Here is a 12,478-nt window from a genome sequence, read left to right as displayed (position 1 = left end):
GCCCAGATACCCCTGGGTCAGGCGCGCTATACAAGTAAAATAAACAAACCTTCAGTGAAATGTCACATAGAAATCCTTTGCATTTCTGCTAAGGTTTAAATACCTACGATTATATAACTGCTGTTTCCAAAAGCAGTGAAGTGAAATTGATTTTACTTACATTTGTAACTTTCTATACCCAGCACATACTATCTTACAACAGGGTGCTGGAGGGGTTACTTGGTATCCCCTTTGTCTAGATTCTCATGTAACATTTTTGTTAGCCTTCTACAATTAAAGGCTGGTGGCAGTGGTTTACTTTTTACTAGCATTGAGTGTTTCTACCGCGGGCTGCAATTGCAGAAGCAGTAAAGCACCCATGGGTGCCCATTTTGTTAAAATGGCACCGGTCTTCTTTTTTCGCCATTTCTTGTTGGAAGGGTCCTTCAGATTTGCTCTGCGCACCCAACCATGTTTGGTACCTTAGTTTGTTTTGTCTTTGGCGGGATTCACCTGCCTCTGGCTCCAGCGTGTCTGGCAGGGCAGAAAGTGAGGTAGGTGCCCTAAACTCCCTGTGCTTAACCCCCTTGGTTACAGGAATGCACCCAAAGATGATTGGCCGGCTGACTGTCCTTGGAGGACAGCCATTCTGCTCTGACAGCTAGGCTGTGAATGAATGGGAAAAACCTGTATAAAAGGCAAGGTTTTTGGCTTGGAAGGCAGTCTACCACTGGACAATAGAATCCAAAGAAGAATTTGGAAGAGACGCCTGCTGCAACTCCTGGACCGTTGGTTTGCCCGGTGAAGCCCTGCTGCAGTGCTGAAGCTCCAAATTCGCCTTGACTAGAGAAAGCCCTGCAAAGGACGACTTCTCCCCTTGGGTTGGTGGGACCAATTGACATCAAGACAAACTCATCTGGAAATACTCTCGGAGCTGGCTGTACTTCCATTGCTGCTGCAGGAACCAATTACAAGGGAGAGGCACACCAGAATAGTGTGTCGTCATTAAGTTGGACCCGAGCTCCAGGAAAAGCCTCCGTACTCCCATGAAGCAGGACTGACCAGGCCTGAGCAACCTCAACTGAGTGCTGGACCCCAGATGCGAGGAAAGTCCATAAAGGTATCCGAGAACTGCAGTGGTGCACTATTTTTGCGAGAGTTGCGAGGAGCTGAAGCCGCAACGTGCCGCTGAGCTGAAGTTTGCCCATTGCTGCCGCCGACCTTCAATTTGTAGTGCTGGAGTCCCCAGACGTCCCCCGGCCCCCTCTTTTCTCCACGACTGAGGCCCAGGAACAGGATCTGCAGACCTACAGGGGAACAGAAGCCAGCTGGAACCAACTTCTTCTAACCAAAGGTACTGTAAAGCTAAGGGGACTTACCTCCTTGTTGTGTAGCCTTGCTGCAAGTTCTCTGTTCAGACTTGTCTTGGTTGCCTTTGCAGAGTTGCTTGTAGCTTTGTCCCTCACAAGCCTCCCAGCTTGTGGCCCTACAGTGATTTCATTTTATACAAAAACTTTGAAAACATTGTGCAAGACTTTTTACCTACCTGCTCACTTAGACTTTTGTCCAACTAACATTGGCTGTCCTGGTTTCTGAAGGACTCTTCCGACCTCTGACTTTGCGCTTTACCTTTCCCCCAGGAAAGGGTTCATTTACTTTGCCATGCAGGGCTCAAAAAGTACTTGCCTGCTTAAAAATATTTGTTAACCATTGCTCTTCTTCCCAAAACGTTTTCTTTTACACCAAACTCAGAATTCTACATGTACCAGCGATATATTAATGTCCAGTGTCCTAGTTACTTAAGTCACCTCGGGATATAGGAATTGTGTGTGTGCCATCCCAAATGGGTATCTACTGATTTACAGAAACTGTGTGTATTTTGAAGTATATTTTTGTTACATGTATTTGCTCCCTTCTAAAGAAGGCTTATTCAACTGACTGTTACATTAATAAATACATTGTTTAATCAAGAATCCTTGAGTGCAAGTGCTTATTTGGATAATTGTCACTGAATCTTTGTGTAATAACCCTACAGCTCACATTGACCCCTCTTGAGATAAGCCTGGCTACTTAGTCACTCTACCAACTTGTGTAGTACATGCTTATACCAAAGGTTAGGTTAGCTATTGCCAACATCCGCCACTCCCGTCTCTCTTCCCCTCGCCCGTCTCTCTTCCCCTCGCCCGTCTCTTTTCCCCTTGCCCGTCTCTTTTCCCCTCGCCCGTCTCTTTTCCCCTCGCCCGTCTCTTTTCCCCTCGCCCGTCTCTTTTCCCCTCGCCCGTCTCTTTTCCCCTCGCCCGTCTCTTTTCCCCTCGCCCGTCTCTTTTCCCCTCGCCCGTCTCTTTTCCCCTCGCCCGTCTCTTTCCCCTCGCCCGTCTCTTTTCCCCTCGCCCGTCTCTTTTCCACTCTTACATTTTGCAGCACACAGCTCCTTGGGGGCAGTGTTACTGGGAACCTTTTGAGATTATTTCTTTCTCCAGCATGGGGTCTGGCATGGATTCACATGCTCATGAATATTCCCCTTCGTCAGGCTGGGAATCCTCGGTAAAGAAAAAATCAGTATCAGTTTTGTTTCTGATCGGTCTTTCTTAGTAGTAAGCAATCACTGATCTCTGGGTCATACTGCCCCCAGCCAATGACTGCCCTTTCCCTAAGCCCCGCCTCTGGCAGCCATCCACAGATTTTTACCGCACGTTCAAGGGTTGGGAGTCCTCGTGCTTAGCTCTTGAGTTTTTTGCTGCGTTTTCGTGCTTTCTCAGGAGATTTTCTCATTTTTCGGTTTAATCGAGGCTCAAGCTCCACCGTTTCTACTTCCGATAACGGGGACCCGTTTGGGAATTTTTCTACGCCCCTCAAGGTTGAAGTTTTCGTTGAGTTTACGCTTCTTGGAGAATTCCGGAAGATCTGCGGCCTACCTCAACGGACATTGCCCAGGACAAGGGAAGCTCGATGCCCGGGTCTAAGCTGTTCAGGTGCTGCCCTGGATGCGGATTACAAAATGTTTTCGAGGACGAGCATTCGCAATGTCTCTACTGCCTTCATGAGGACAAGACTCACGTGGAGAAGGACTGTGCGTTTTGCAAGAACCTTTCGGAACGGACCAAACAAGATCGTCGTACCCGCCTCGCCGCCTGGCTGGAGAAGGGCACAGCAGGTGAGAAGGCAAAGAAAGTCTGAGCGGGCTTTTAAGTCCTGTGAGGGTGCCCCAGCGATGGGGGCCCAACAGAAGGCCAAGCACCGCGAATTCGCGGGCACCGGGAGCACCAAAAGGTCGGGCTCTTAGGCTCCCAGGCAGGGCGCGACTTCCCCGGCACGTTCAACCACGAGCCAGCGCTCTGGTTCAGGGAAGAGGAAGTCCGAGAACCCGGGTAAGCTGCTGGAGCGGCCCCGGTCGATCTCGAAGGGACCCGAGGGGGAGCGAGGCGCTGACCCCCCCCCCCCCCGAAGGCCCAGGACGCACCTAAGGTGGTGAGGGCTTTGATCCATCCGGCAAAGGCCTCTATCGAAGTGGTCGCTGCGACCCTGGCGAAGCCGGCTGAGACTACGCCAGTGGAAACGGCCTCTGGGCCCAGGGTATCACTGCCGGCGCGGAGGGAATCCTCTTTCCAGCCCAGTGTTAAGACCCCCGTGAAGACCCCAGCGGAAAGAGGGGGGGAGTGGCCATTACAGACTCGGAAACAGCCTCTGAGGAGGATCTGATGGAAACCGGGAAGGGCCTCAACGAGAGGTTCATAGGCCTCAACGAGAAGTTCAAGAAGGTTCAATCCCAGGGGACGGTTCCCGCTGATGTGATCGACGATGGCGACGAAGAGGGCCCAGTGGGGCAGCCATCCTGTCCGTCGCAGCCATTACCCGAGCCCAGGGATAACTCGGCGGCCATTTTGTTGGCGATCCAATCCTTATGTACGGAGATAAGGACGAGGTTACCACAGACCCCGACGGAGGATCCAGAACCAGGCCCGTCGGTAAGCCCTCCGAACAAGCAGAGGAGAGTCCACCCCGCTCCCCCTTCTTGCTTGCGAGGCCTGTGGACCCCTCATCCCCCTCGCCCGGACCCTAGAGAGGATACGGCGACGGATACAGCGAGGGGACGGACGACGACAGCGGCGATGAGACAACGGACATCCCGTCTTCACCTCCTCCCCTCTAGCTTCTCCACCCGACGAAATTGGCTCCTTTCACGCCATGATAGCCAGGGCATCCGAGCTCTTCCAGTTCTGCCCGGAGGAACAGAAAAAGGAAGGGTTTCTTTACCAACGTCGAGAGGCCAAGAGGAAGACGATCCTCGCAGTGCCATTGCTCAACGACATCTGGGACGAGGGGCTGGCTATCCTCAAGAATCCTTCCACAACACCCGCCAAGAGGGACGGGTACGAGAAGAAGTACCAAGTCCCCGATGCCGCCCCCTTGGCAACGGCCAAGAAGAAAGCAGCGGGTGCGGCGGCTTCAACTTCCACTTCCCCGCCAGACAGCGAGGGCAAGAAGTTGGACTCCATGGGACGAGTCATGGCGGCGACGATTAAGGCGGCCAATGCCTTAGCGATCGTGGCCCGCTACGACAGGGAGCTTTGGTTCAAGGTAGCTCCCCTGCTAGACTTCCTACCGGATGACAAGAGGGCGGAGGCCCTACAAATTCTGCAGGAAGGAGAGGTGGCGTCGGATCACGCCATAACGGTGGCAACGGACATGGCCGATACCGGATTTCGCCAACTGGGCAACAGGGTTTGCCTCCGACGACGAGGATGGCTCAAGGCGACGGACTTTCGCCAGGACGTCCAGACCAGAGTGTTGGATATGCCGTTCGACGGCAACAACCTTTTTGGGAAGACGGTGGACGAGTCGCTCCAGGCCATGAAGACCGACTCGGAGACGGCCCGGGCCCTAGGGGTCCTTCAACGACGACGGCCCTTTCGGAGCTCCGGAGGCAGACAGGGTGCCTCCAAGGGATCCAGCGGTGGCTCTTTTACATACCGCCAGGCGGCCCGCTCCTCATCCCAGGAGGCCTAGAGAGGTCGCGGCAAGCAAGGGGTATCCTGTCGTCGTCAAGGAGGCCAAGGCGGCAAGGCCTCCAAGCAAGACTGAACCGGCCGTGGTGTCGGGCCCCCACCAAAGCACCCCGGTGGTAGGCCGGCTAAGTTCGTCAGCGTGTGGGAGTCCATCTCCAACGACCGTTGGCTGCTGGACACCCTGGCCAATGGGCACTCGCTGGAATTCCAAAAGTGTCCTCGCATTCCTCCCGTGGCCAGGAAGGAGAATCACGTCCCTCAACTGCTGAGGGAGGTAAGGGCGATGCTCAAGAAAGGTGCCATCGAGCTCGTCCCCAGGGGGCTCCGAGGGCTCCGGAGTGTACTCAAGGTGCTTCCTGGTCAGAAAGAAGACAAGCGGCTGGCGCCCCATCCTGGACCTGCGTCGGTTAAACAAGTACATCAAGGCGCAGAAATTCAGGATGGTCACCCTCCAGCACGTGCTGGGACAACTGGAGGAGGGCGACTTCCTATCGCCGTTGGACCTGGAGGATGCTTACTTCCACATCCCCATTCTAAAAGGACACAGTTTCTCAGGTTCGTGGTTCTGGGACGCCACTACCAATTCAGAGCCCTGCCGTTCAGATTAAAGTCGGCACCCAGGGTATTCACCAAGTGCCTGGCACCAGTGGCGGTGCAGCTGCGCCTGCAGGGGATCCACGTCTACCCCTACCTGGACGACTGGCTAATCCGGGCAAGGACAAGAGAACTCGCCGTCGAGCACACAGCGAGGACCGTCCAGCTGCTCACGGAAGTGGGATTCGCCATCAACTACCCCAAATCCCATCTGGTTCCGTCACAAGTAGCACTGTTTCTGGGAGCAAAGCTCGATACAATGGGGCAATTGGCCTGCCCGTCGGAGGAGAGGACGAAGGCCGTTCTGGGCAAGGTGCGGAGCCTGCCAGCCACGGACGTGGCCAGGGTGAGGTCCATCAAGTCCCTCCTCGGGATGATGTCCTCATGCATCTACGTTGTACCCCTTTGCAGACTTCGGATGAGTCCTCTACAGGAGTTCCTCAACGCCCGCTGGTTTCAGGCAATAGGCTGCTTCGAAGACAGGATCCCTCTCGATGAGGAGTTCCGTCGGGCGATCCTATGGTGGGGTACCCGTGCGCACCTCACTACAGGCACGAACTTTCAGACCCCGGCGTTTCAGGAGATGGTGACGACGGCTGCCTCCCTGGAGGGTTGGGGGGGGGGGCCCACACCGGAGATCTCCACACAAGAGGCCTTTGGCTCCCGGAGGAGAGGTCTCTCCACATCAACATTCTGGAGCTTCGAGCAGTGTTCTGGGCGCTCAAGTCGTTCCTTCTGTCCATCAAGGACAAGGTGGTGAGGATCTTCACCGACAACACCACCACGATGTTCTACATACGGAAGCAGGGAGGCACCAGATCTCCAGCCCTATCCAAGGAGGCCCAGGATCTGTGGCACTGGGCCGTCGCCCAGGGGATATTTCTGGTTCCCTTCCACTTGGCAGGAATAAAAAACACCATCGCCGACTCACTGGGCTCTTTCGACGATGGGGCAAACCCCGGATCGACCTTTTCGCGACGGCGACAAACTCGTGCCAGAGGTTCGCCAGCAGGTTCCCGCAGCCGAGGAGCATGGGCGATGCTTTCTCGTTCCCTTGGGACGTCCTGTTTCTATACGCGTTCCCTCCGTTGCCGTTGCTGCTCCGTCCCATCAACCAGCTCAAGAAGTCCAGGTGCAGAATGATCCTCGTCGCACCGGCGTGGCCGAGGCAGATCTGGTTCCCGGACCTTCTGGACTTGTCAACGTCCCCACCAGTCAAGCTGCCGGCGGACGCGGATCTTCTCTCCAGAGAAGGAGGCGCCATTCTTCATCACAACCCGGAGTCGCTGAACTTGCAGGCCTGGCTCCTGCAGCACTAGAGTTTGGAGGGTACGATATCCCGGCTGACTGCAGAGAGGTTCTTGCGAAAGCCAGGGTGTCCTCAACTCTCAAGTGTTACGGTCATAAATGAAAGAGGTTCTCTGTCTGGTGCCGTGCACAGAAGATTAACCCTCTGCAGATTATGGCCCCTCAAGTACTGCCGTACATCTGGCTGCCATCTCCCAATATATCAGGACTGGTGTCCTTGTGGTCTCATCGCCTGGTGAAGGAATTTATGAAGGGACTATTTTGATCGTTCCCGCCGGTGAAGGCTCCTGCCCCGGCGTGGGAGCTTAATGTGTTGCTGACCAGGCTCATGGGGGGGCCCCATTCGAGCCCATTCATTCGGCGCCTTTGAAGTTCCTGTCATGGAAGACAGCGTTCCTCGTGGCCATCACCTCCACACGACGAGTGGGAGAGATCCAGGCCCTATCTTGCAAGCCTCCATACTTGACTTTTCATGACACAAGGGTGGTTCTGAGGACGCACCCCTCCTTCATGCCCAAAGTGCTGGCGGACTTCCACCTCAACGAGCCCTTGGTGTTACCAGTTTTCTTCCCGTCGCCTTCGACGCAGGCCGAGTGGACTTTGCACTCGCTGGATGTAGCTAGAGAGCTGAAGTTCTACGTGGACCGCACAAAGAGTTTTCGGAAGACGTCACAGCTGTTTATGAACTTTGGGTCTGTGAATCAAGGGAAGGCTCTCTCGAAGACTTCCGTTTCCAGATGGCTCTCCGGCTGCATCATACACTGTCACCGGATGGCGAACCGACCGCTGCCCGGCCGTCCGAGAGCCCCTTCGACCAGAGCGATCGCTCCTACCACAGCGTTCTTGTCTGGTGTGCCCCTGCTGGACCTCTGCAGGGCTGCTACGTGGAGGTCGACGCACACCTTCACGAGATTCTACTGCGTCGATCGGGACTCCAGGGAGGAGTCCAGGGTCGGCCAAGCAGTGCTGCGCAACCTGTTCGCCTAAGGTGAGCCTGATGAGGAGGTAAGAATTGCTTAATGTTGAGTTTTGGATGTAATGCTTAATGTTGAGCCTTGCCACCTCCCGTGGTTGTGCATGTGTAACTGCTATGTATTCTTATATCCATGAGCATGTGAATCCATGCCAGACCCCATGCTGGAGAAGGAACAAGTTACTTACCTGTAACTGTTATTCTCCAGCATGGGTCTGGCATGGATTCACATGTGAACCCTCCCGCCTACCCCTCTGTGGCTCTTCACTTGGTCATACTGCCACTTTGCGTGCTACCAAATCTGAGGATGGCTGCCAGAGGTGGGGCTTAGGGAGAGGGCAGTCATTGGCTGGGGGCAGTATGACCCAGAGATCAGTGATTGGTTACTACTAAGAAAGACAGATCAGAAACGAAACTGATACTGATTTTTTTCTTTACCGATGATTCCCAGCCTGACGACGGGGAATATTCATGAGCATGTGAATCCATGCCAGACCCATGCTGGAGAACAGTTACAGGTAAGTAACTTGTTCCTTATCGTTACTTAGTACTGTTCTTAAGGATAGAGGGATAGTTTTTATTCCTCCTAAAAAGTTATGCTATGAGAGATTGGCACACACCACCTTCTGTGGAGTGCTAGTGGGATACCTAGTAGCCACCTTTTTCTCTGCTTCCGTGACTTTCTAGTCACAGTGGCAACCCTACAGTCATGGCTGGTGGCAGTGGACCTGTCCTACCAAAGATTGTGCCATTTTCTTTTTTACCGCAGACTGTATTCAATCTCGGTTATGCACAATAGGGTCGCGTATGTTCTAACATGGTGGCTCTTTTCTTTTTTCACCATTTCTTGTGTGGTTGTGCTTTGTTATGTTAGTCCTTCTACCATTCTGGAAGGGAGGGAAGGAGGAAGGGGCGGTGGTGGGGGGTGGGGGGTGTGTGTGTGTGTAGGTGTGTGGGTGTAGTTAGGAGGTTAACACTCCCCTTTCTCTGCTTGAGTGCCTGTATGGAACCAGTTCCCACTGGGGGGGCTGGCTCTCCTGATTGCACAACTGTTGGGTAAGATTTTAAGGTTAGTGCTAAATCTCCCTCACTTGTGAGACCCCCAAAGCTTTTTGCTGGACTGGTGGATTGTCCTTGTACCTCAGTGAGTGGGAACCTTTTTCCACACTCTCATATCCTTTACTCCTTTTATGGGTATCCTTTTTAAGACTCTCTATAGGGTCTTTTTGATTTTATCCTCTGACAACTTTTTGGCATATATAGCCTATTGATGCTGGGATATCCTTTGGAGGGGGATACCCTTTAAATGTTCTCTAGCTAAACCTGTGAGAACTACAGTTCCCAAATAGTAAAGAGGGATGCCCCCCCCCTTTACATTTTATATAGTAAGCCAGCACACACACACCACTTTATGTGAAGTGCTAGGGGTATACAAAGTATCCCCTTTCTTACTTACCTGTATCATTTTTGTTATACTTGCAGGTTTTCTTGAATGGCTGGTGGCAGTGGTTTGACCTTTATGACTTTTAGTCATTTTTACTCGCAGGCTGGTAATTCCGCCTCAGTAATGCAAAGAAGGGCCACTGTTTTTCTAAAATGGTGGATTCCTTCTTTTTACGTTATTTCTTGCTTGCTTGTAGTTTGAGACCTTCCCCTGCCATTCTAGGTGGGAAAGACCTAAGTGGGAGTTTTGTCTTTGGCGGGAATCCTTTCTAGAGCCTTGTCGGGAAATAGTGTCTGAGAAGTTAGGAAGTGAGGGAGGAGTCCAAAGCTTCACACCCCTTTGTCTTTCACCTTGCCTGAAAAGAGCCCAGTCTCAATGGGGGGGGGGGGCTGGCTGTCCTGATTGGATAGCCAGACCAGCCCTCTATGTAAAATGCAGGGCGAGATTGCAGAAGTTGTGCTTTAGTTACTGTTAAGCTGCTGACAAGTTGACCACTGGACCTGTATACGAAGAGAAAGGAAATGAGATGATTTTCTTCAGCGACTGGAGAGCCTGCTGTAGCCCTTCCTTCCCAGTGAACGGCAACCCTGATCCAGAGCCTTCTGAGATCCACTAGATTCATGAAGACCTCCATTTCGAGCCATCACACGACTTGCTGTGACTTTGCTGGGCTGCAGTACCCCAATACCCTGGGACCTTGAGCCATTGGGTGGTGCACAGTCCTCCAAATCAAGCTGAAACTTTGGTGGCATCCTGCTGGACCTCCAGAGACACGATTTGACTCCTTTTAAGTCCCCTCACCAGAGAGTTGGACCAGATTAGAGACGAGAATCCGACCAGCAATATTCAGTCTTCTGGCTCCTGAAAAGGGTACCAAAACCACAGCTGCATCCAGCCGCGAAGAAAACTCTTGCCTGGAGCCTTCCCCGTTGATCCCTGCTGCAAAATCCCTTCCAGTGTCCGGCCTTTAGTCTTCATGAAAAGGAATGAATCGACCAGGTTTTTGGCAGCAGATCCTGAAGTCTTTCTGCTGCAACCTCTTCTGTGCTGAGGTACTGTGTTGGCTGGTGTATTTACTTCTGGGGTACTGTTGGCTGGTGTGTTTACTTACCTTAAGCTTTTGTGATTCTTATGTAGCTTTGGCATGTTTCTTGTGATTGGGAGTACTCTTCCAGCTCACCCAGGCCCACTGCTGAAATATTTCTAGGGTGCCTTCTCAGATGTCCCTAGACCCTAACTAACTCTAAAGTCAAATACGTACTTGTTTGAAGAGACTTCCTCAAGAACTCAGACTTTCCCTGCAAGTGAACCCTATCTCACCCTGCCTATAGCTGGCACTTAGACCACTAGGGTCCTGCTTCTGCCTCTGAGTGAACTCATGCAATAGACTAGGGATGGCTGGGTAAGACAAGGATTCTACCTTGAAAAGTACGAGTGTTTGAAAGTTACTTGTGAGAGTTTGTTGGTAACTGTCACTTTGAGAGTGAGCAGTTACAAAAGTTCTTACTTACCTTGAATGTGTTTTTTGCCATTCTGAAAAGTATCAGGGTTATTTTGCTCACCTGTGAATTGGTTGTGCATCTTCCCCAAAAGTAATGCGGTTGGCTTAACTTTACTATTTCTTTTAGGATATAAATGTAAAAGTATACCAACTGGGTCTTGCTTCCCCTGACCTGCTAATTTAGAATAAGTCTGCCTTACGTTTTGCCTGCCTGGAATAGCTGTGCCATTCTTAAAGTGTCCTGTAGGTGTAGCGGACCTTGGTCTGCCTGGTGCAATCCTAAATTAGTTTAAAATTAGTTTAAAGAGTTCTTGCTTACCTTAGTCTGTGTTCACACCATAAGGCCTTATTCACCTGGTATAGCTGTGTTAACCTGAACGTAGTTGTAAGTGTCTACTGTTCCAGGAATTTGTGTTCCACTATTCAGAAAGTATTCTGGTAACAGGGTTAGTTTACGAAGTGATTCCTTAGCTGAGTGTCACTGCATAACTGACAGGGTCTACTACCCTTGACTTACTGTTAAGTAATCTAAAAAAAAGAAAACTCATGGTTTTACTCCCTATGAATAGATGTCCTATACTAAATGGGTTTGGTAAGGTCTGACTTCCCTAGAAATAATTTTCTGAACAGGGTCTTTGCTTTGGTCTGTATACTTTAAAACATTTGCTTGTTTTTTTATAATGTGTTTGACTCTATGACAAAGTACTTAGCCCAAGACTTAACTTGGCCTAACTGTATTTATAATAAATGCTTTATTTTTTATTATGCTTCTGGTTGCAAGTGTTTCGGATGATCCCTTGGTAAACTACACGTTCTTTGGTGTTGGGGCAAGAATTGATGTAGTAACCCTATGGGAGACTACACAACACTTGTCCTCTTGGTATTAGGTAACCCACCTGTTGGAATAGGGCCTGTACTACACAAGTTGGTAGTGTGACTGAGCAGCCAGGCTTATCTAAAGAGGGTTAAATGTGAGCTGTAGCAATGAAATACACAAATACAAGTAGCCAAGTAACACTTGTACTCAAAGTTTGTAGTTATTTATTTAACAGCAGTTTGTAAATAAGCATTTTTTAAAAGGGCAATGTATGTAACAATCAAATCTACTTCAAAATACTTTTCCAGAAGCAACACAAAGCTAGTAGATACTCTTTAGAGATGCTTCTTACGCACTTAATACACCCGGAGGGGACTTCACTAACTAGGACAGTAATGTGATTTATATATCACCAGTAAAACTTTGTAGATTCTGAGGTTTGTAGACAGGAAAGGTTAAGGGAAGGAAAAAAGGTTACAGGTTCTCGGAGCATGTGAGCACTTTAAATCTTCCAATGAAGTCTAGATAAAAACCTTTACCAGCAATAATAGTTAAAAACCATAATCTATGAGGGACAGTAAGTATTAAAGTCAAATGGACTAGAAGAGTCTGCAGGGAGCCAGGACATCCAAAGTCAATTGGAGCAAAGTCTATGGAGCTGAGGCACTTCTTAATTAGTAAAAGTCTTGCACAGTTTGTTGAAGAAAAGTCACTGTAGTGTCACAAGCTGTTACACTTGTGAAGGGTAGAGCTGAAATAAACTCTAGCAAAGTAGCTACTGCAAGTCTCAACTGAGAAGAGCAAAGCTAAAAACACTGAGGTAAGTACACCAAGTCGGAACAGTACCTTTGGTTAG

The 12,478-nt window shown here is 50.8% G+C and overlaps 1 protein-coding gene across 2 annotated transcripts in view; it reads left to right on the top strand.

Annotated features, from left to right (window-relative positions):
• Positions 1 to 12,478, top strand: part of TSC1 (TSC complex subunit 1) — a 684,759-nt gene that overhangs the window by 394,131 nt on the left and 278,150 nt on the right. The window lies entirely within an intron of this gene.

Source organism: Ambystoma mexicanum, chromosome 8 (assembly GCF_040938575.1).
Source record: "Ambystoma mexicanum isolate Mex_15411 chromosome 8, UKY_AmexF1_1, whole genome shotgun sequence".
In the NCBI taxonomy this organism is placed as follows: Eukaryota; Metazoa; Chordata; class Amphibia; order Caudata; family Ambystomatidae; genus Ambystoma; species Ambystoma mexicanum.
The sequence above is the reverse complement of the archived record's forward strand: the minus strand, read 5'-3'. Positions and strand labels throughout refer to the sequence as shown.